This window comes from Otolemur garnettii, unplaced genomic scaffold (assembly GCF_000181295.1).
Source record: "Otolemur garnettii isolate 467f Iridium unplaced genomic scaffold, OtoGar3 scaffold00034, whole genome shotgun sequence".
Classification (NCBI taxonomy): Eukaryota; Metazoa; Chordata; class Mammalia; order Primates; family Galagidae; genus Otolemur; species Otolemur garnettii.
In genome coordinates, this window is record NW_003852429.1 from 1,462,859 (window position 1) to 1,487,708 (window position 24,850).

Genomic DNA, 24,850 nt, shown 5'->3' on the forward strand with positions numbered 1-24,850 from the left:
CTGTGAGCTGCGACACCACAGAACTCTACTGAGGACACCATAGTGAGACTCTGCCTCAAAAAAAAAGAAAAAAAAACTTACAAGTTATAAATAACATAATAAACTTTCAAAATAAAATAAATGTCCATAGTAACCAAAGCCATTTGCAGATTCAGGGCAATACCCTTCAAAATAGCAATTTCTTATTTTGCAGATCTAGAAAAATGATTCTACACTTCATTTGGAGCTAGAGAGAACCAGAACAGCCAAGGCAATCTTAAGCAGAAGGAACAAATCTGGAGGCATCACACTGTACTATGGTATGAGGTTATAATCACCCAAACAGCATGATGTATTGGCACAAAAATAGAGACATAGACGAAAGGAAAGGATAGAAAACTCTGATGTACAACCATCCACATACAGCCAAATGATCTTTGACAAAGTGGACAAAAATAGAAAGAATCTCTATTTAATAAATGGTGATGGGAAAACTGGATAGCCACATTCAAAAGAAAGAAACAAGATCCACATCTCTTATCATTCACAAATTAATTAAAGTGGATAAAAGAATTAAATGTAAGGCATAAAACCATAACAATGCTAGAAGAGAATGTTGGAAAAACTCTTCCAGATACCAGCCCAGGGACCAAATTTATGAAGACAACCTCAGTGGCAATCACAGAAACAACAAACATAAGTTAGTGGGACTTGATTAGATTAAAAAGCTTCTGTATCCAAGGAAATAATTAACAGAGCAAATAGACAACCTACAGAATGGGAGAAAATATTTACAATCTATATGTCTGCTAAAGGGCTAAAAACAGAATCCTCAAACAACTCAAGCAAATCAGCCAGAAAAAATAAATAAATAAATAAATAACTCCATCAAAAAATTGGCAAAAAAGATGAACAGAAGCTTTTCAAAAGAAGATAAACAAGTGGCCAACAAACATATATCCAAAAATGCTCAACATCACTAGTCATCAGAGAAATCCAAATTAAAACCACAATCAGATATCATCTTACACCTTTTAAAATGGCTTTTATTAAAAATAATAGAAGCCAGCATGTGTGTAGAAAGAAAGGCATATTTATACACTGTTGATGGAAAATTAGTACAACATCTATGGAAAACTGTAAGGAGATATCTCAGAAAACTACATATCAGCAGTCCCACAAGTGGGTATTTACCCAAAGGAAAAGAAGTCATTTTTTCAAAGGGACACCTGTCTTCAAATGTTTATTGCAGCACAATTCACAATTGCAAAGATGTGGAGTCAACCTAAATGCCCATCAATTCAGGAGTGGATTAACACGATGCAGTGTGTATGTATGTACACACACACACACACACACACAGCATACTACTCAGTCATGAAGAAGGATGACTTAATGCCTTTTCCAACAATTTGGATAAACTGAAGACCATTATCCTAAGTGATGCAACTAAAGAATGGAAAAACAGACACTACATGTACTCACTTTTAAATTATAACTACCTTAAGAACACACACATGCTTAAAGGGAAGTGAAACTTAACAGAAATCAAGAAGTTGGGATGGGAGAGGAGGGGGTGGGGAAAAACTTTCCCAGCATGTCTAGGGAATACCATCTGGGTGACGGGAACACTTATAACCACAAGGATTATAAAAGTGATCCACGTATCCACAAATATTTATACCACCGTAACACTTTGAAATTTAAAAAAAGAGTTTAATTAATTTCCTGTATATAAACAGTATAGATTTCCTAGGTCAAATATAAATGGAATCAATGAAAATTCAGAAGAAATCTTGGTAGCTGTCTTTGAGTAAATACATTCATTCTTTCAGCAATCATTTACTCACTGCTTATTATTTGCAGGTATACTCTAGGCATGCTTAGATACAAATAAAAAATACATGAATGTTCAATTTAACATGGAAGATAAAGCTTAAAAATAAGTAGCAATGATATGTTTGTTGTGCTTTATGAATTAGAAACGTATTCTGAAAGCAGGAATGTGGAGTCAAACAGGAATATATGATTATTCTAACTAGAATGCAGTATTTATTAACAGTTTCTTTTGAAAAAAATATCTTCTGAGATAAATATGGATGTATTTGCATTGCAAACAATGTTAGATTATGAGCACTAAATATTTGTTCATAATGTCTAGACAAAGAAAGCTAATAGAGAAAAAAATGCTACTAATCTTAAAAATGCTAACGTATTTTCTAACATATATTGTGTAAGTTATGGAAATAAACCTTTTATAACCAATAGAAATTTGACATATCCTACACTGTAAAATATGAATACTGTTGTAGAAGTGTATCCCTTCATAAAATCATGCTAATAAAAGACAATGGCAGGATATATAAAATTTTCATTGCCTTTCAAGTTGCAAGCACTCAAAAATATTAAGTAACAGCCAACTGAGAAAAAAAAAGGAAATAATCTCAAGCTCACAATTCTGCAGAGAGAATGAAAAAAGTAAGTCAATGGTTTTTATCCTTTTATTTGGTGAGGCTGCATAGGTTGGTGCTGAAGAGCAAGGAGGGGGTAATCAGACAGGCTTTTATAATCAGCCTGCATTTTAATCCAGGCTCTAATTGCTAAGCCATCTTATCAAAGGGTTAGCTTTTAAAGTCAGTGCATAAGATGATAATAATAACACAAATTGAGCCATCGTGGAAAACAAGATACCATCTCTTAATAATTCATAAGAGCCAGTTTTCTTCTTGCCTGGTTTCTTCCATTGAGTACCAGAGAATTAGTTGGTGTGTATTTTTAGGGTCACATCCTACAATACAAAATAAATAAACTCTAGTTTTTCATTCATTACTGAGAGTGGGATGGAAGGTGAGATCATTTATATTCTTTAATTTGTCATTTTGCTTCATATCTTCCTCCCACAAGTATTAGTAAGTTCACGTAAAATTATTGACTGTGCATATGTAATGTAACACCAATGTGCAGACAGATAAGCTTCCTTATCAGTAAAATGTTGAAAATAGTATCTTTTTCATAGAGCTGTTAGAGGATTAAGTGAGACAATACATACAAAATTCTTAGGAGAGTACCTGTCACATACTAGACAGTTAATAAATTATAGTTATCTGGCCGGGTGCAGTGGTTTACACCTGTAATCCCAGAACCCTAGGAGGCTAAGGCAGATGGATTGCTGGAACTCAGGAATTCAAGACTAGCCTGAAAAAGAGCAAGACCCGGACCTAGCCAGGCCTGGTGACTTATACCTGTAATCCCAGCTACTAGGGAGGCTGAGGTAAGTAGATCACTTGAGCCCAAAAGTTTGAGGTTGCTGTGAGTTATGATGATGGCATGGCACTACTGATGGTGACAAAGTGAGACACTTTCTCAAAAAAAAAAAATTATAGTTATCATTAATTTAGCAAATAGGCTTTCCCTATAACTAAATATCAATGATAAGAAAAAAGTATTACATTTTAATTTTGAAGGTGGGCACAAAGGTCTGCTCCTGTTCCAAAACATTCACAAAGCTACTTTCACGATTATTCATGAAATATTTCAATTTCATTATTATTTCATGAGAATAGTATGATCAGTCTTTTGTCTGAGAAGGATGTGCTTACATGGGCTCTGTTTGCCCCTCCAGATCCACCCTTTCTCTATTTCACCCTGCTTTGTGCCCGAGGATGCCAACCTTTGTGGACTGTACCCCTGGACTCTCTGATGCCTGGTTTGGGTTTGCCTAATAAAAGACATCACTAGGAAACTGAAGGGGGAGAGGAATGTGAGGTCAGTATCTGCTTCCCCACTTCCCTCCAGGCCATGGTTCAGCAGTGGCTGTGTTCCTTTATCAAACACCACAGCTCTATCTTCTTTTTGATAAAGTCACATATCCAGGATACTGAATGTACTCGTAAAACTGAATGAGAAAATGAGCAAATACACCCAATTATATGGACAGAGTTTTAAACAGACAATTCTCTAAAGAAGATACACAAGTAGAAAATAGACATGCTACAAGATGCTCAACATCATTATTAATTAGGACAATACAAAATATTGTATTGCTTCTTGGGGTAGGAACTCCATCCCCTGCTCCGTACAGGTCACTAATCCCCTTTGTTGCATGAAGACAGACTAGAGGGAAGAAGACTGAACATAGAGAGAACGGTTAGGGAGGATGGTTAGGGAGTACCTACCCACAGGAAATAAGGAAGACCTGACCAAAGTAGAGGCTGTTGAATCAGAGAAAACAGGACAGAAATAAGATGTATTTAGAATATATCTATATGTAAGATAGAAAAGAAATTATAAATAATTGGATGAAAGAGCAAGGGAGAGAGTTAGTCCAAGCAGATGCCCAAGTATTTGGCTTCAGCAAATAAATGAAGACTGATGCCATTTACAGAGAACGGCAGGCAACACGGTCTGATCTGCTTTTTAGCCCCCTAGTTTCCACTATCTCTCATCTCAAAATGATTTGCTTCTCTGTAGTACCTTTTGTATTCTATTCAGTATTTGCTGGCTAGCATCATTATTTTGAGGTTCATCCATGTTTCTATATTAAAATATGTATCAATTTTTAGTCTTGAGCAGTATTTTATAAACCACAATTGTTTATACATTCACCTGTTGGTGGACAGTTGGGTTGTTCCCTGTTTCTGACTAGTATACGTAAGGCTGCTATCAACATGAGGCAGGAATCTTTGATAGTTTCATTTCTTTTACATAAATATCTAGAATTCAAATGGCCGTGCTGTATGTAAGTATATGTTTAACTATTTAATAAACTTCCAAAATGGTTTTTCAAAGTGGATGAATCATTTTACAGTCCCATAAGCAATGTGGCAAAGTTCCAGTATCCCCAAATTGCCTCCAACACTTGATATGATCATTTCTTTTATTTTAGGCATTCTAATATGTGTGCAAATACATCCCATTCTGTATTTATTTTGTATTGTCCTAATTAATAATGATGTTGAGCATCTTGTAGCATGCCTATTTTCTACTTGTGTATCTTCTTTAGAGAATTGTCTGTTTAAAACTCTGTCCATATAATTGGGTGTATTTGCTCATTTTCTCATTCAGTTTTAAGAGTATCAGTATTCTGGATACGTGACTTTATCAAAAATATAATTTGTAAATATTTCCTTCCAATTGGTAGCTTATCTTTTCATTCTCTTAGAATGTCTATCAAAGAGCATAAGATCTTAATTTTGAAAAAGTCCAATTTGACACGTTTTTGTTGTATGAATCATGCTTTGGCATCATAGCTAAAACTCTTTGCCTAAGTCAAGAGCTCAAGCATTTTCTCATATGCTTCTTAAATTTTATAGTTTAGAATTTATATTTGGACCAGAGATAAATTTTGAGTTAAGTTTTGAAATAGTATGAGGTAGGATCATATTTCACTTTCTTATTTTTTTTGTATAGGGATATCCATTATTTCTGACATGATTTTTTTTTAAAGACTATTCTTTGTCTATTGAATTGCCTTTGCACCTGTTTCAAGAATCAGTTGACAATGTGCATAGGTATATTTCTGGATTCCTTTTTCTGTTCAGTTTGTCTGTCTTTAATATTACACTGTCTTGGTTACTGGAAAATTATAAAAAGTATTATTTGTTCATTTGAATTTCTAGTTATTCATGGTTAATATATTTTAGGAGATAATTCTTGATGAATATTTTTATGTTTCTGCATGGTACAGCCCTCCTGAGCAGAGAGCACTGCAAGATGTTTATGTAACAGCCAACGAAGCCAAAGATAGTGTCTCTTTACTTCAATTCTCTTCAGTTTTCTGTGTGTAGGTGGCATTTCCTCCTTAAATGTTTTGAAGAATTCACCAGCGGAGTGGCACCTGAGGCTCAAGGAATAGGATGCCAGTCTCATATACTGGAGGTGACAGGTTCAAACCTGGCCCCAGCCAAAAAAAAAAAGAATTCACCAGCAAAGCTGTATGGGCCTAGAGCTTTAGTTACAGAAAGGTTAAGAAATAAAAATTTAATTCTTTAGTAGACATGGAGCTTCTTCAGTACTAGTGTAGTTTTGAGTGAGCTTTGGTAATTTTTGTCCTTCTAGGAGTTTGTCCATTACATCTGTTTTAAGTTCATTACCATAAAGTTGTGTATAGTATTTTCTTACTGCGTTTTTAATATCTATGAAATCTTAATGCAAAAGGAAGTTGTAAAAGCACCTCTTCCTTAGCTTCTCTGACAGTATTTTTTCTGGGCTGTTTTTTTTTTAAATCTTTCTTTTTCATAGCTAATGAAATATTAGTGCTTGACAATTATTAGAACTCTCAGCCTTATATAAAACTTTACTCCCCCACTAAAAGTGTAACTCCCCCACTAAAAGTGTAACTCTGGTTTGACAAATATTCATTTCTCCTTCTAAAATTTCTCGTTATTTAATTATGCTAGAGACGGGTACCAATGTTTTTAAACTTTTAAACCTGTTAAATAGCACAATGTTAGTATTTGTCTTATATTTACTTATAACTCTGATGAAAGTAACTATATTTCTACATAAACTATGAATCCTGCCCCCCAAATTAGCAAATGTTCCCACACCAAGAACAATATCAAAATACAAAATCAGGTAAATTAAGATTCTAAAAAAGCTTTTACTACTTTGGGTTTTTACTACTGTTTCTTTTTTTTTTTTTTTAAAGCAAACTGAATTTGTGTGCACCCAGTAGTGAAGTTCATTTTAAATGAAAACTTGCCTTAAGGAGACAATTAACTAAAATGAAGATACCTTAATGTCTGCCTAACCATTTCAGTCTCATTCTAATATCCAGCATTATATACACAGGGAATACTATATTTGATAGAAAAATAATTGTATCCTTTTGATCCAGTGGCATAAAAACAGTACACAAAAACATAGGATATTAAGAAAATGCAGAAAAAATAGCAATGAAAAATGTCTTGACTCAAATCTATAGGATTCTGTAAATTTTTGTGGGCCTCAAGATTAAAAGATTGCTTAGTACTCCTACTGAATTTCAGTATGATTTTGCAGTATTCCGTATCTTCACATCTAGATGGCTCTTTCATTCTTCTTTTTGTTTAGGTTTCCAATTCCTGCTGCTGCCATAGCTCTCTGCAGATTATTCTATAAAGAATCATATATCTGAGGGAAGTCACATTTGTTTTAAATATACTTTTTCTTCTGTGTGGTTTTCAGAGTGATTTTCTCCTGTTCCTGAAGGGGAATAAAACATAGTCATTCCTCTAATAGGAAGCCTGGAGAAATACCTAGCTTAGCTATATGGTCATGGGCAGTTTCCTGTTACATTCCAGGAATTGTTCTTGGACGAAAACAGTCCTGTTCCAGGGGCCAGGTCACAGTTGCATCTGCCCTGTCTATCACTCTACACTTGTAAAGCCTATGAAATATCTCACTAAGAGCTATTAAATTAATTCTACTACAGTACAAAGTCTCCATTTGTTGAATGTGTCAAACTTTCATCAAGCTCATTTTAGTAAGCACAAATTTTAGGAAAACAGAATGTCAATATTGATTGGATTCTATGCATCATTTCCCCCAAACAAAGCATTCTTTGATTGATTGTACCATATTGAAAAGTACATCTCAGTGGTGAATTTCCACAAACCTGTTTGAGCTTTCTAGCATCTGCCAACAATAAACATAATAAATAAGACCTGCTTATAAAAATATCTACAGCATATTCAGAAAACAGGAATATTTGGTTTGAAAAATACTGGAAAATAAAACTGAAACTTCTGAATAATATACAGCACAGTAGTTATGGGTTAGGATTTTAATGCATAGAATTCAATACTCAATGACTAGGTAGAGATGTGGATAAGACATTAGGAATCAATCCACAGGTTGATTAAAGATATAAACTGTGTTGTTCAGTGTGGGAGCTATTAGCCATGGTTGGCTATGTACATGTAAATTAAATAAAGTTGATATTTCAGTCCTGTCTCACTAGCTACATTTCAAGTGCTGAATAGCCACATTAGGTTTGTGGCTACCATGTTACACAGCAGAAGTATACATGTCCAAGATCATAAAAAGTTCTACCAGATAGAGGCGGCATTCAAAGTATACTATATAAACACAAATTTTAAAAAGTAGGATTTTTCAATAAGTGATTACTACAGGATATGAAAAATTTGCATTGTTTCTATATAGTTTTAAAAAATGATTATCTCACCCAATTTTTTTCTTTTTTTTTTTTATTAAATCATAGCTGTGTACATTAATACTATCATGGGGTACAGTGTGGTGTTTTCATATACAATTTGAAATACTTTCATCCAACTGGTTAACATAGCCTTCATGTCATTTTCTTAGTTATTGTGTTAAGATATTTATATTCTACATTTAAAAAGACTCACATGTAACCCTATAGGATAAACCATAGACGTGATCCCACCAATCACCCAATTTTTTGAACTATATGGATTTGAAGTTTTAACTTAACACACATAGTGCAAATCAGCAAATATAATATCAATTTTGTGGGACCTTAAACTTATATAATTTGGGCGACACTTCTAAGGGGAAAAATTAGGTAAAAGAACATTTTTAAAAAAAAAAAAACAGAAATCACAACAAATTACAAAGTTTTTTAAAACTCACAAGTATTATAAACATTAAAAAATATTTTTATAGATATAGCATACCCTTATGTTTCCTACATTTTACCTCATCACATGACAATGTTCCTATATAATTAGAGAAAGTCTTGAGTCACGAGTTCAAGACCAGCCTGAGCAAGAGCAAGAGCCTATCTCCTTAAAAATATATACATGTAGATAGATAGATATAGAGGTGGTGTTCAAAGTATAATATATAAAGAAAAAATTTTAAAAGTAGGATATATATATATATATATATGTACCCAGCATTGTGGCGAGCACCTATAGTCTTAGCTACTTGGGAGGCTGAGGCAAGAGGATCACTTGTGCCCAAGAGTTTGAGGTTGCTATGACTTCTATCACCATGGCACTCTACACAGGGCAACAAAGAGGGAGTACATCTTAAAAAAAAAAAAAAGAATAAATATATATTGATATGATGATAATTGTGTATGCTTCGTTATTAAGTATTCCTGATGAGGAAGATTTTCTATTCTGAATAGGAATTGGTGAGAACCAATTCCCTATTTATAATTTCACGTGTCTGACAAATGGAAGGATTTTCCACACATAAACTTCTGGACCCAAACACTTCAACTCTCACTTATTCCCATTTTCCACATAAGTCCATTGGTAATTGCTAAAGGGCAAGCTCATCATTTTACAATGTCTGGTCTTAAATCTCTATTTCATAACAATAGATAAGTCACTAGTGGCAAGTATGGAAATAAGTCTTAACTTCTGACTAGCAACCCTTGAGCTTCACAGAAAAGTGACTGTGAACCATAGAAATATGCCCACTTCATCAAAATTAAATGCCTCTGACATTCAACTTGCCTTTAGTTGGAACCTAAAAATGCTCATGGATATTCTGCTTCTATCTAACACACAGGGAAAGCATCACAACCGCAAATATGAACACAAGTGATAGTCCAACTGAGTGCAATTAAAATACCTTAATTTTGAGAATTTTTATGAACATGTATGATCATGTAGCACAAGGCTAGGGTCCCTACTAAGGCCTTGGAAGGGGGTATACAAGTGAGATGTGAAGAAGCTGAGTCTCGTTGCTTTCGGAACAAGCCCATCTCTGATAAAGATGCATTCTTTATCAACACTGAAAACTGAAGAATAAAGTTTAAATATAAATATTTCAATTAAATATGAGACATATTTCCTGACAGGGTTGGTTAATGTTGGATGTTATGACTTAATAGGTATCGAATTGCAAGATCATATTCAAGAAGGTATTTACCTCTTAGTTCAAATCCCATTGCTCCCAATCAGAACCCATTTCTATTCACATCTTCCATCCATAATTTAATGCCTTTTCCACCCTAACTGACTATTTATCATACAGTGTGACTATAACTTTTACAACTTGAGGAAAGACCACAAAACTAGTACAAACTTCTTTTTTATTCCTTAAAAGTTCATGGATAGAAAGTTCATTTTACTGCAGCTCTTAACCACTGCAGCATATTTTTTTTTTCCTTTACTTATTAGGTTGAGACTTTCACCTTTTCACTTAAAGAAAATACTTTATGGCTTCTCTTGGGCATATTCAAATTGCCATGATCACTAATCTTGCTTTCTGGGGTCATTGTAAGTAAGATAAGGGTTGCTTGAACATACTCCCTGTTACCCCTCAACAGTTACTCTGATAATTGAGATAGCTACAAAGTGACCAACTAGCAGGTAGCACATACAACATACAAAATAGATACACCAGACAGAGTGATTGACATCCCAAGAAGGGTGGTGCAGGCAGGACCGTGAGAGATTTCATCACGTTACTTAGAATGGTGTGCAATTTAAAACTTAATGAAAGGATTACTTCTGGAATTTTCCATTTAATATTTTCAGACCACAGTTGACTATTGGTAACTGAAATTGTGAAAAGCAAAATATCTAATAAGGGGGACTATTGCATTAAAAATATTGAAAGAAAAAGATTATCAACCCAAAATTTTATATCTAGCGAAATAAACATTCAGAAGTTAAAGGATAAGTTAAGCTATTACCAAATAAACAAGACTAAAGAAGTGGTCTCTAATAGACAAACCCTATAAGAAATAAAAAAAGAACCCCTCAATATTAGACTAATGCTAATCTACATGAAAAATGTGTACCAACTGAAGTAACTACATAGGTACACATAGAGATAATATAAATTCACTTATATTTCTATTTTGCAATCTAATTTTTCAGAAGATTTCCCCCAGAAGGTATCACCTTGATTTATTTCTAATTTGGTCTTGAAATCTGTCTATTGAGAGTAACTATAAACTTTAGCCCTGCCCTGATGGAATTCTAGAGGATTTGGGTGCAAACGTTTACAGTGTCCCTTTCACTGGACACTCATTTATCCTGCCCGATTGCCTAATGCCCCAGTATCTGACCCATGACCAAGTGTCCCTCACACAAAAAACTTGTTTACACTGGCAGATGCCATTGTTGCTCTTATCTGATCTGTGTTTAAGATTCATGTCAAGACAACAACTCTCCAGAAGATCTTTGGGAGAAAAGTTAGGTTCCAATGTGTCAGTCAGTTTAAGCACAGAGGAGACAGCATAATTAAAATCATGAAATAACATAATTAGTTGATTGCTTACAGGCTCTGCAAAAAAAAGGGTTACTAACAAGGGCTGATAGGAAGGTCTCAGGGGTATTACGTTCAACCAGCAGATGCAGAAGCAGAGAGATGTGATCCTATGGGCTGAGGCATTTATTGTGGTCCAGGGTGTTACCCAAGCAGGTTTCCCACAGGGAATTTCAATTGTTAGGTTCAGAGCACACAGGCATGATTCCCACAGGAGAGTGGTCACTGTAGCATTTCTGCAAGGATCATGCAGATTGTGGAGTGCCAGTGTAGTGAATCCAGTTGGTTGTATCTCCACCACTATTACACTGTTTATAATAGCAAAAATAAATAAATAACTGTATAGTCCCATAAGGAGGCAGTTATCAGGACGTAGTTACACAGGGAAAAAAATAGATCAAACATATTAAAGAAAAAAATCAGATCAAACATACTGAGAAATGGGCAGCATGCTTAGGTCTGAAAACTGAATCAAGGATGACTAAATCCTTCTTCTGGTATGAGATAGTTAATGTTGTCCTCAAAATGAATGCCAAGGCAACGTGAAATACAGGTATTCACTACACCTTTGTCCAATGCAACAGACGTTGTCTTAGTCTAGTCAGGCTGCCATAAAAAAAAAAAAATACCACAGAATGAGTGGCTTAAATAATAGAAATTTATTTTCTCACATTTCTGGAAGCTGAAAGTTCTAGATCAAGGTGTCCCCTGATTCAGTTCCTGGTGAGGGCTCTCTCCCTGACTTACAAACAACTGCTTTGTCACTGTGTCCCCACGAGGGAGAAGAGACAACTCTCCGATGTCTCTTCTTCTAAAGATCTTAATCCTATAAGATCACCTTTATGACTTCATTTAACCTTAATTACTTCTTTAGACACCCTGTGTCCAAATCCAGTCTCACTGGGGGTTAGGTCTTCAGCATATGGATTTTGGAGACATACAAACATACATTCCTCAAAGGCAACATTCGCTATTGGATTCCTCTTCTGTTTTGCATCTATGACTCCTTGCTCCAACATCCTAAGGTCATTTTTCCAAATAAACTATCCATATACAAGTATAACAAGTTCTGCTTTCATGGGAACCCAATCTAAGGCAAGAATTACTTCCAGGAATTTCCAGTGAAGTAATGTTTGTAATAGCAAAAATAAATAAATAACAATAGAAGTAAATAACCCAACATCAATTGACACTGAAATGGAAAGATAAATTGTGGTAGGTACATAACGGACTTAGGTACTAGAGTTAAAATAACAAGAAGCAAATCAAAAGAGAATATATACAATACAATCGCACTTATATAAAATTCAAAAGTAGACAAAACTCAACAGGATGTTGTTTTATGTTTAGGGGGATTGGCGCACATATGGTAGGACTAGAAAGAAATCAAAGAAACCATAAACATCATTCAGTAGGTAAACGTGGGAATGAAGGAAGAAGGCTTCAGAGTTTTCGGTAATATATTTCTTTGGGTGGATGTGGGTGTTGGCCTTGCTAAGTTTTTCATCATACATGTATCTTTTCACCATACATATGTCATATTTATAATTTTACATGACTATGTATTTGATATCCTAATTCATTGCTTTTTGAAATATGAGTTCAAAGCAGGAAAAGGTTTATAATATAAGCTTTATTAAGTGATGTGCATTTATTTAACTTTTAAAAATGAACCAGCAACATAGTTTTTGCCAACAACATTTCTTTTCTTTCTTTCTTTTCTTTTTTTTTAGAGATAGAGTCTCATTAGAGTGCTGTGGCATCACACCTCACTGCAACCTCCAGCTCCTGGGCTTAGGCGATTCTCCTGCCTCAGCCTCCCAAGCAGCTGGGACTACAGGCACCCACCACAACGCCCAGCTATTTTTTGTTGCAATTTGGCTGGGGCCGGGTTTGAACCCGCCACCCATGGTATATGCGGCCGCCACCCTACTCACTGAGCCACAGGTGCCGCTTGCCAACAACATTTTCAAATTCAACTAGAGGAAATCCTAGGAGGAGAAAAAGTGTTTCTTCCCTGGAATGTATAAATTTTGAAATCTATCAATGGGAAAACATCTGTCAAGAATGAACTTTAGGAGGGAATTAGTTTTATAATTTACTACTGGCTGACAAACTTTAGTGACGGAGGCGCTAAGCCAAGCGGCAATAGATCTAAGGCCCATTTTCTCTTCCCCTACACATTCCAGCTCCTGCTAACTGGATACAAGCCAAGATCTTAGATGACTCAATTTTTCACTCTATCAGATGAAGACAACACTTGCCATCTCCCAAATAGAGGTTATGAGGATTAATCTGTCCACAAAGCATTTGAAGGTCCTTGTAATAAAGATTAAAACCATATATAAAATTTATTGTCTATAGGTGTGAGTTTTCAAAACCAGTTACCTTGAAATTGTTTATTCTCTAAGAATTAGGCCGGCAGCTTCTTTTCTTATGACACAAAATACGTGATTCAATCTTACTTAGGGATTTACAGTCTTGAATAACTAGGCTTTCATCGATATGGTTAATTAAGAGATGATAGCAACTTTCCACTTACTATATTTGCATGCATTTATCCATCCTAAAATACGGTTAAAATTTAAAATATGAAAGCTGGTTACAACTTACTTCTAGACACCTTTCTAGAAATGGCATAGGATGGGCCATATTGCTGATTTAATATCCAGAAATGTAAATGTGACACAAAATGTAGGCACAAATGCTTATTTCAAGTAATGCACCTGACTTAACAAAGGATGCTTTTTATCTTAATTGAAAATATCAACAGTAAAATACCATTTACATCTAATGTATTTAGCATTAGAAAGAAAACACCTTTTAACAATTCACATGTGTCTCTTCTCTAAACCTATTAACAATTTCTATGTACTACATTGCAAAGGTATTTTACATTGAAATTTAAGGCCTTAAAAAGTAACTCCATGCCTCAAGTCACTGCAGCTTCAAAGTTGGGAGGCTTCGGTTTTATTATCGCTTTTAGACAGAGAAGCCTCGTAGCCTTTTCCTTTCTGTCTGCAGTTTAACCACATCTCTGAATGTATTTAATGAGCTCACTTTTCCTTTCATCCAACTTTTTCTATTCATTTTTTCATTCATTTATTCATTCGACAGACACTTACTAAATGACTACCTACTCTGTGCTGAAATTTTGCTAAGTGAAGAGATCCAAATAAAACATCATCTCCATTCTTAAATGAATTCATAAGTCGAGGAGGAAAGACAAAGAAGGAAATACATAATTATGGTTTAGTATTACTTTTTAAATCAACCATTCATAGAAAAATTAAATTATATTTTATAGCCACCCTGTGTGAATGATTATGTCCCATCCAACCTCTCCACGACTTCCCTCAGTTTTAGGATAAATTTGGCCTTTGCACACCAGAGTTGCCACGCATGTCTCTTATTCACTTGTTCACCACTATCAGGACAGCCCTCTCCTGCAACAGAGGGACTTCTTCCCAGCCCAAGCTGTGCCATCTGTCTCTCTTCTCCCTTCCCTGTGCTGTGTCCTCTGTTTATCGTCCCTGCTAGCACCTTCCCTTTTGATAAACCATTCTTATGGTTTAGGTCTCACCTTAGAAATCTTCTCTGGAAAGCCTCCTCTGAATCATTTACTCTTATTTAGATACCTCCTCTTCTTAGTTCCCACAGAATCATGTGCATATCCCTCATATAACATGTTTCTTTCCCTTTATTTCCCCTGGTAGACTATTTGGTCCTTGAAAGCAACACTTATCTTATTTATCTTTGACCTTATTACCTATACCAGTGTTTTCCTTCATAGTATTTACTCTGCTGACATAAAGCTTTACAAAATGAATAAATAAATATATCCAGGTATAAGGGTACATTTGCTAGAAGGAACTATAAGAGCACAGTGGAAGAGCACATAACTCAAAATGGGTATGAATTTTGGAGGCAAGCAAAGGGTTGAAAACTCAGGTACGCAGGTGGCATTTCCTGTGACAACTTGGAAGCGTGGCTAGGAACAAGGCAGGCACGGTGGTGGAGGGAGAAATGCTCACTGATAGGCAATTGTGTCTGCATGCTGAAAAGAATGGGCAAAGGTACAGATGTGAGACTGAAGGTATCCAAGTCTTTCAGGGGAACTGATCAACAAGAGAGAACAACTTGCCTATCCACCAGCAAATGAGGGGGTACAAGGTAATTACATTTTTCCTTCTGTTATCCCTATTCTCCGGTTAGAACTGAGTGATTAGGCTAGCAGTTCTTCCCCTCCCCTTCATTCTTTCCTTCCTTCCCCATCTCTCCTTACCTCTGTCTGTAGAAGACGCCAAGAGCCAGATGACCTCTGAGCAAGATGATTTGCTGCTGTGGGTGGATGCTCAGGCAATTTGTCCGCAGGTGTTTGTTGGGGAGAAAGAGCCCAAGCCCATGGCCATCATTAGGCACTTCATCATTGTCCCATACTTCCCTCACCTGTCTTGTACTGTCTCAATAAAAGGCTACTGAGGAGGTTGTTCGGGGATGCCCTGCAATCAAGACTAGCCCATCTCCTGCAACTTTGCACTTCTAATTTGTGTCATGCCTGGTTCCTTCCTGCCACAATCGAGACCAGGGCCATAGGGGTTGCAACATCTGCCAGATCCAGCAAGATACAACAGGACACCAAGGACAAGGACCAAAGGGGAAAGTGATACTCAAAAGTAAGTGAGGCCTCCAGCAGTGGGAGGAAGTCCAAAGGGAAACTGCTCAGAGAAAACGGGACATTTGGCCAATCTAGAATAGGGGTCCTCAAACTTTTTAAACAAGGGGCCAGTTCACTGTCCCTCAGACCACTGGAGGGCTGACTGCGAGCCCTGGGGCAAATCAGCTGCTAAGCAGGACAGGCAGCAAAAACACCCGGAGGGCCAGATAAATGTCCTAGGTGGGCTGCATGTGGCCCATGGGCCATAGTTTGAGGACATCTGATCTAGAATCTAGGGAACCTTGTTCAGAATAAGTGAGGTCTTTGGTAAATAAGCAAAGACATTTAGAGAAAACAACGAGTAACTTCCTGTTTGGGAAGTCATGAGAATTAGAAACTGATGAAGAAGGTGATGTTCAAGCAGAATTTGAAAGTGAGGAGAATACCGAGGTTCATTGGGAATCTGAACCTAAGAAGAACTGGGAATCAAGAGCATATGATACACAAATAAGCAAAGAATTACCTCTGTGGCCATTATGGTTGCTCAAGATCAAACAATTGGAAGACCAGGTAAGTAGTCTCACCATCAGAAATGCCAACTTAGAGCACACAATATTGCCCTCAGCACCTCCCTATGTAAATGAACTGCCTATGACTTCTGTTATGAAGGCTGTGTTAGAAGGGCATAAAACTGGTGACTTTAAGTGGGAAGGCACTTTGGGGCTTTTTCTGGTTACAGTCACTGATATTCCTCCCGATCCACAACACCCTCTAGGGGGCCAACGTTTTGATCACCATATGATCACCTTTGCAGTTCTGAAAGATTTGAAACAGGCCATGGCACAGTATGGTATGCAACCCCCATTTTCTAGAGGTCTGTTACAAGGGCTTGCACAAGAGCAGCTGCTCATTCCTTATGACTGGGACATGATATCCATAACTATACCTGAATCCAGATAGTATTTACAGTTCAAAACCTGGTAGAAGGAGGAGGCTGACCTGATGAGTCACCAAAACCAGCAGAGAGGAGTCCCTATAACATCAGAACAACTCACTGGATTTGGTCAGTGGCTGGGAATTCCGAATCAACTTCAGTATGATGACATAGCCATAGTCCAGACAAGGCTGTTTTGTCTTAGGGCCTGGGAAAAGGTTCAGGCTCCTGGAGATATCTCTAAATCTTTTATTAAGATAATGCAGTCAGGGAATGAACTTTATACCAATTTTCTAGCCTGATTAAAAACTGCAGTCGATAAGGCTGTTGCCCAGCCAGAGCTCAGAGACAAGCTTTTACAAACTTTAGCATTTGAGAATGCTAACTCTGAGTGTCAAAAGGCCTTGTGACCTTTGAGAGCACAAAATGCTCCCTTAGATGAATATAAGGGGGCATGTGCTGATATAGGAATGGAATCCCACAAGGCTAATTTACTTGCTGCCGCTTTAAAAGAAGGGGTCAGTTTGTATGGTCCTAGATGTCATAACTGCGGAAAATTGGGACATAGGAGAAAAGAGTGTTGGAAAGGGAAGATCTATTGAAAAAACAATGACCAAAAGACTTACAGCTAGTGGTTCTGTCCCAGGTGTAAGAAAGCACCCCATTGGGCGAGTGCCACTATCAGTTTGATAAAAAAGGAACATCTTTATCATAGGTGGGCCCAGCCTGGAGCCCTCAGGCAAAGAATACAGGTCTGAGAATATACTCATTCACCAGCAACTTCACTTTATTCAGTCTCTGTTACATGCCACCTCAGGCAGTGTTGCTGTAGACTTACTGGCATATGAAAATGTCCTTTTACTTCCCAGCATGGGAGCAAAAGAATTGAAAACAGGAGTGTGTGGTCCTCTGCCCCCAGATACTGTTGGATTATTGCTCAGGAAAAGTGAATTAGCATCTCAGGGAATGTTCGTCCACACCGGTGTTATTGATGGTAATTACTTAGGGAAAATACAGATCATGATCTCTCAGTAAACCAACCAACTCAAATTTTGGCCAGACAAAAGATTTTTCAGTTGCTACTTTTGCCACCCATTAAGTTACAAGGTACTGGGGAAAAACATACTGGTGAGCCTGGTAATACAAGCCATATTTTCTGGCAAACATCTATTGATAAGAGTAGGTCTCAATTGACTCTTACTCTGAAGGATAAAACCTTTACTGGCCTATTAGACACAGGTGCTGATGTTTAGGTTATGGCTCTAAATCATGGCCCAGGGAATAGCTAAAACAAGTTGTTGATATTACTTTTGTTGGCATCAGAACTCTAGAGTCAATCTTCAGAGTATTTTGCCTTTGACCTACTTGGAGCCAGATAAGCAGAATGCCCAAATCCGACCATATATAGCTGACATTACTATTAACTTATGGGGTCATGATTTGCTCCAGCAATGGAATGCTGTGATAACCATACCATCTCTTCATGTTAATTCCTTGCAAATGTCAAATTTAGCATAGAGGCCACTGCCCCGAAATATGCTCTCAGGTTATCCTGGAAGAGTAGTAATCCAGTGTGGGTGGAGCAGTGGCCGTTAACTATGGAACAACTGGATACTTTAAAATTAGTAGTAAAGGAACAATTGGAGGAAAGGCATATCAAGCCCTCTACCAGCCCTTGGAATTCTCCTATTTTTATGATAAGAAAGAAATCAAGGAATTGGAGAATGCTCACTGACCTTCATAAAGTTAACAAAACTATTATACCCATGAGACCCCTGCATTTAGGACTTCCTTTACCCTCTATGATTCCTTCCAATTAGTATTTGTATGTTATTGACTTAAAGGATTGTTTTTTTTTTACCATATACCTGCATCTTGAAGACCAACCACATTTTGCTTTTTCTGATCCTGTCTATAATTGGCAGAAGCCTCTCAAGTGTTACCAGTGGAAGGTTCTGCCACAAGGTATGTTGAATAGTCCTACACCGTGTCAACAGTTTGTCGATCAACCAGTACAGATTCTTAGAAAGAGATACTGTATAGCCTATGTTATTCATTATATGGATGACATCTTTTTGGCACATTAGAGTTTGATGGTTTTGCAGGAAATATGTGAACAAGCTGTATGTATATTAAAGTCTTACATTCTTCAAATTGCTTCAGAAAAGGTGCAAACTATACCTCCTTATAATTATTTAGGATATAAATTGACTCAAACTCAAATTCTTCCACAAGTTTTTCAACTCTGATTGGATTCCCTGTCTACTTTAAATGACTTTCAAAAGCTATTAGGTCATATTAATTGGTTATGTCCTATTTTAGGACTTTCAACCTATGATTTGTCTAATCTTTTCAAAATTCTGAAAGGATCTTTGGACTTAAATAGTCCTCGTTCACTCACTCCAGAAGCCAAGGAAGAACTGCAGCTAATTAAAAAAGAGTTTGCATCAAAAGAATTAGATGGGTTGATGTCAGATTTCTGATTCGGTTAATAATTATAGCCACTAGTCACTCCCCAACTGGAATTATTTATCAAGTAGATACTCTTTTTAGAAAGACTGTTCCTTTCTAACAGAACTACACAAACATTACATGGGTCTTCCTAAATCCATCAAAACTGATAATGCACCTTCTTATTCTACTCATAAGTTAAATACCTTTCTATCTTTTTGGAATATTCAATTATCTCATGGTATTCCTTACAATTTACAATTCTCAAGGACAGACCATTATTGAGTGACATCATAAAACATTAGAAGATATGTTAGAAAAACAGAAGGGGGAGTATCTCCTCCCCTTGAATAATAGTCCTAAGTACATGATCATAATGCTCTTTTCACTCTCAATTTTCTGAATCTCAGCAACGTCAGAAAGATAGCTGCTGAACGCCCTTGGATGTTTCTCATTCATTCACCATCCTCTCCAATACAACAACCTATTTTTTATAGAAAACCTGACATGTCAGAGTGGAAGCCTGGTTAGGTACTGCATTGGGGTTGAGGTTTTGTCCATATTATTACAGAACATCAAGAGAAACAGTGGTTACCAGTGGATTAAGCCTCAACACAAGCAGGAAACCTTGCCACAGCTTTTACAAATTTGTTTTCACTGACTTTTTTTTTTTATTCACAGGATCCTGATTTTTGGAGCCTATGTAATTTCATAATAGAGAAACCCTGCATCAATCTCCTCTGTGAGAACTCTAGCTGCCTCTCCTGTATCACCGTCCAGCATCAAGAGGAAGCAGGTAAGAACGGTCAGTGTCCTATTTCCCTAAGAGGCAGTTGGAGCTTCTATGCAGAGTGGGAAGAGTGATACAGGATTTCATTATTTTGGGCTGAATAACAAGCCCCAGGTAAGCTTAGTATGCATCTTCTAAACCTTTGAAGGTTATGACAACAAAGACCTCAAACAGCAGGCTTTGGGGTAACGGTTATACTGGTCAAGGTAAGAGAATTTCACTTGTTGCATTTATATCTGTTTCAGTTGGGCATGTGATCTTTACTTAAAGTTATACTGCTCTTTGGAAAGGATCTGAGTTCTGTGTAGCCCTTTCCCCACCTAACATAACTTCAGGTGGTGGTTAATACTTCCCATGGAAGTGTCATGGGCCCTATGGGTCAACCCGTAGCACGTAGTTGGGTGGTGATTAGCACAAAAGGGACACGTTTTCCCCTATGCCCAGTTTGGCTAAAATAGTTTCCCTTATACCCAGATTAGTTCCTTTGGCATAATTCTGTTATACTTATATGCCCGTTTGTTTCTTTTACTTAGCAGGAAGGAAAGCTCCTCAGTAAGGAGAATGGCTGAAGTAACCAACAACAGATTTTCTCCCTTATCTTTAATACACTAGAGGGGGAAAATGTAGAGGACACCAAGAGCCAGATGACCTCTGAGCAAGATGATTTGTGGCTGGGGGGCAGACGCTTGGGCAATTCATCTGCAGGTGCTCATTGTGGAGAAAGAGCCCCAGCCTGTGGCAATCCTTAGGCAAATAGTCATTGTCTAATACTCCCCTCACCTGTCTTGTACTGTCTCAATAAAAGGCTACTGCAGAGGTTGCTGGGGCTACCCTGCAATCAAGGTTAGCACACCTCTTGCAAGCTTCTACTTCTAATCATGCCTAGTTCCTTCCTACAGCAATGGAGACCAGGGCCATAGGGGCTGCAATATCCCTCTCTATTGCTCTCTCCTCCCAACCACGTCTTCCTTGGCTTATCTTCCTCCTTTCTGTTAAAGCTTTTGTTTACAAGTATTTGTTCCCTCACAATTGAGAACTTTTTTTGAATTTAAAAATCATCTTGTCCTACTGGATTTTACAGAAGAGGAACATGAAATTCAAAACAGAGATGACTCTTTTAACTTCTTACACAGCAGTCATTCTTAGTGTTATAGCAAAAAACAGGACCCAGTCTCCTAAAATTTTTTGAGTCAGTGTCTCACTCTATCACCTGAGCTAGAATGCCATGGCATCATAGGTCACTGCAACCTCAAACTGCTATGCTTAAGCAATCCTCCTGCCTCAGGCTCCCAACTACCTGGCACTACGGATGTGCACCACTACACCTGGCTGATTTTTCTTTTATTATGTGCAGAAGGGGTCTTGCCTTTGCTCAGGCTGTTTTTGAATGCCTAAGCTCAAGAAATCTGACTCAACCTCCTAAAGTGCTGGGATTAAGAGTGTGAGCCTCAGTATCTTAACTTCTAATGCAATGGTTTCTGACTCTTTTAAGCTACTGTACACAGTATATATATATATATAGGCAGTTTTTGGCTGGGGCTGGGTTTGAACCTGCTACCTCCAGCATATGGAGTCGGCACCCTACTCCTTTGAGCCACAGGCGCTGCCCCACCCTTATCTTTTTTTTTTAATCTATTTACTCCAGGAGAATAGTTTTTAAATAATGTTTCTTAAGGCATGAAAATAGTTTTTCCCAATATGGACTGTAATATTGATGTTTTGGAGATGGCAATTATGTGCAAATATGTGAATGTTGGAATATAATGTTACTTGGACAGTGTATGTAGAGTATGTACATTTCCTTTTTGCTAAAATTTGTCATATCAAAAGCACCATGTAGGTTAGTAAATGTGAGAAAATATTAATAGCTGACACAGGCATTAGAAATTCTATTTTAGATGGGGTGGCCCTATTGTGTGTATCAAGGAGGAAGAAATAACAAGTGGGGCTGGCAAGAAACTGCCTCATTCGCAATGAAGCCTCAGATCTTTAGCAAAATCTTGCAGCTTGTACTCTCAATCCACGTCTTGCATGATTATTTCTGCTGTTGGGACATCTGGCACAGTAGACAGGATCTAGACTGGGTCCGCAACAGCAAAATTATTAAATTCTTGAAATGTTTGGTGTAGAGTGATCTTTCATAGAAACTGATAAGTGACAGGCCTCTTTGATCAAGTTATTTTAAATTAGAAGAAGGCACACATTGGGGCAGCGATTGTTAATACCTGCCTAATACCCACATCTCTTTCTTCTTCTTTACTAAAAGAACCTCTTTTTTTTTTTTTTTTTTTGGAGCATAAAAATGTGCCCAGGTACACAGTTCTCACAAATGAGACACAAGTGGTGGACCAATGGGGATTTCAGTTTCCTCACTTAGGTTCTTCCTCAACTCCTCTTTTTTTTTTTCTGCAGCTAGTGTGATCAAGAGATAGCAGGTGAGGCAGATAAAGGCAGTATGCTTAGGGGGTAAGGAGGACCAGAAAGAGGAACAGAGCCTGAGAAAACAAGGACATTGTGTAGCTAGACTGAGAAGAATAAAACCTGTCTTTGCTTGCTGTTGCATTTCTATTACACACTGCTAAAGTAGGTCTCAACTGATAAACATACACAAACGTAGAGGAGGGGAAGGACAGGAACATGAAGAAGTAACCTAGGGAGTAATTTCCAGAAACCATGGGGAAGGCTTTGAATGGGGATCATGAATTTGGAAGTTTAAACAAATTATAGTCCAAATCTGAGGAAAATGGAAGTTCTAATGTACATGTTTGCAGCATGGTGTAGCAGGGATTTCAGTTTAGACTGGTTTTATGTTTGTCCTAAGACTTCGATGTATCTGGGAGAGCCTATAGATCTCAGGAGAAGGAATAACAGGAGTCTGTTTATACCAGAGTCCAAGGAGCCTCTGAAGAACTCATTCTTAAGGGAAAAAACATAGATGTATAGGAGATTGTTTCAAGGATAATGGACTTGTTGTCAGAGGGGAAACATTATGCGGAGTATTTTTATATTAGATTGCTCTCTGGACAAATGCCCAGGGACTCCTGCCTGTGTCCTAGGACAAGGAGGCTACAAAAAGAAAGAATAAAGCTTAAATGTGCATTTTATAAATACCCTTCCTAAGCTGTTTAGCACCCAAAGAATCAAAATTCTTAATACCAGCCATGATAGGAATAAAGATGCTGAACGTAATCGTTGCAATGGTGGCTAAAATATTCCTAAAGGTGACAGGCATTGCCATGATAATTTCAGTGATCTTAAGTGTAGTCTTTAGACCTTGGTGCAGAGCTCTGAATATACCCTGTACGTAGCACAACTATTGATGATTATCTATGGAAGTCATACTTCTCAAGTTTTCCCCATCCTAAGATTCCCATCATCAGATTATTCAAACACCGTAAGTACTGTTGTGAAGAGATTCTGCAGATGTAATTAAGGTTACAATCAGTTGACCTTAAGGTAAGATGAGACCAAGGTATATAAGATCTTGAAAGCCAAAGAGGAAGGTAGAAGAGTAAGGCGAAAGAGATGAAACAGAGGAGAGAATAGAAGAAACTAAAATAGCAGAAGGACCTGTCCTGCCACTGATGGATTAAACACTGAAGGAGGCCATAAGCCAGGGAATACAAATGGTCCTAGAAGGTGAGAATGACCATACTGCCAGCTAGCAATAAAAAAAAATCTCATTTCAAAAATACCTAGAAGGCCAGGCATGGTGGCTCACAGCTATAATCCTAGCACTCTGGGAGGCTGAGGCAGGCAGATTGCTTGAGCTCATGAGTTTCTGATCAGCCTGAGCAAGAACAAGATCCCATCTCTAAAATAACCAGGTGTTGTGGTGGGTGCCGGTAGTCCACATACTTAGAAAGCTGAGGCAAGGGGATTGCTTGATCAAAAGTGTTAGGTTACTGTGAACTATGATACCATGGCACTCTACGGAGTGAGACTCTGTCTCCAAAACACAAACAAACAAACAAAAAACCTAGAAATGTACTTAAGGAGGTGAAAGAGCTTTACAAAGAGAACTATAAAACACCAATGAAAGAAATCATGGATGACACCAACAACTGTAAAAACACCCCACACTCATGGACCAGTAGAATCAACATTGTTAAAATACCCATGCTACTCAGCATGAATTATAGATACCACATAATCCCAATTTAAATACTAACATTATATGTTACAGATACAAAAAAAATAAATCTAAGCTTCATCTGGAACCAAAAAGAACCTGAAGAGCCAAAGCAGTGTTAAGCAAAAAGAAAAAATTTTGGAGGCATCATGTTACCTGACTTCAAATTATAATGCAAGTCTATAGTAATCAAAACAGTGCCATATTGACATAAAAGCAGAGATATAGACCAATGGAACAGAATAGAGAACACTGAAATAAAAGTATCTACCTACAAATAACTGATCTTCAACAAAGCAGACAACAATATAAACTGGAAAAAGGACGTCCTTCAATAAATGGTCCTGTGAAAGCGGGATAGCCACATGACAAGGAATGAAACAAAACCTCTATCTCATACCAGATACCAAAATTAATTCAAGATGTATAAAGGACTTAATTGTAAGGCATGAAACCATAAAAACTCTAAAAGAAAATGCAGGGAAAACTTTTCTAGACATCATCCTATGCAAAGACTTCATCCATGTATCCCAAAGGCAAATATAGCAATAACAAAATTTAATATAGGGGATGTAATTAAATTAAAAAGTATCTGCACAGAAGATGCTTCTTTTCAAAAGAAGATATATAAATGGCCAATGAACATATGAAAAAAATGCTCCAAATCACTATCATAAGAGAAATGCAAATTAAAACCACAATGAAATATCA

At 37.2% G+C, this 24,850-nt stretch overlaps 1 long non-coding RNA gene across 1 annotated transcript; it reads right to left on the minus strand.

Annotated features, from left to right (window-relative positions):
* Nucleotides 1-236: 236 nt before the first annotated feature.
* On the minus strand, nt 237-24,312 carry LOC111725237. Its single transcript, XR_002773350.1, has 3 exons — nt 24,296-24,312; nt 18,499-18,502; nt 237-289 (listed from the first exon to the last, which is right to left on the minus strand). It is a non-coding gene; the product is annotated as an uncharacterized LOC111725237 (long non-coding RNA).
* Between the last annotated feature and the right edge of the window lie 538 nt (nt 24,313-24,850).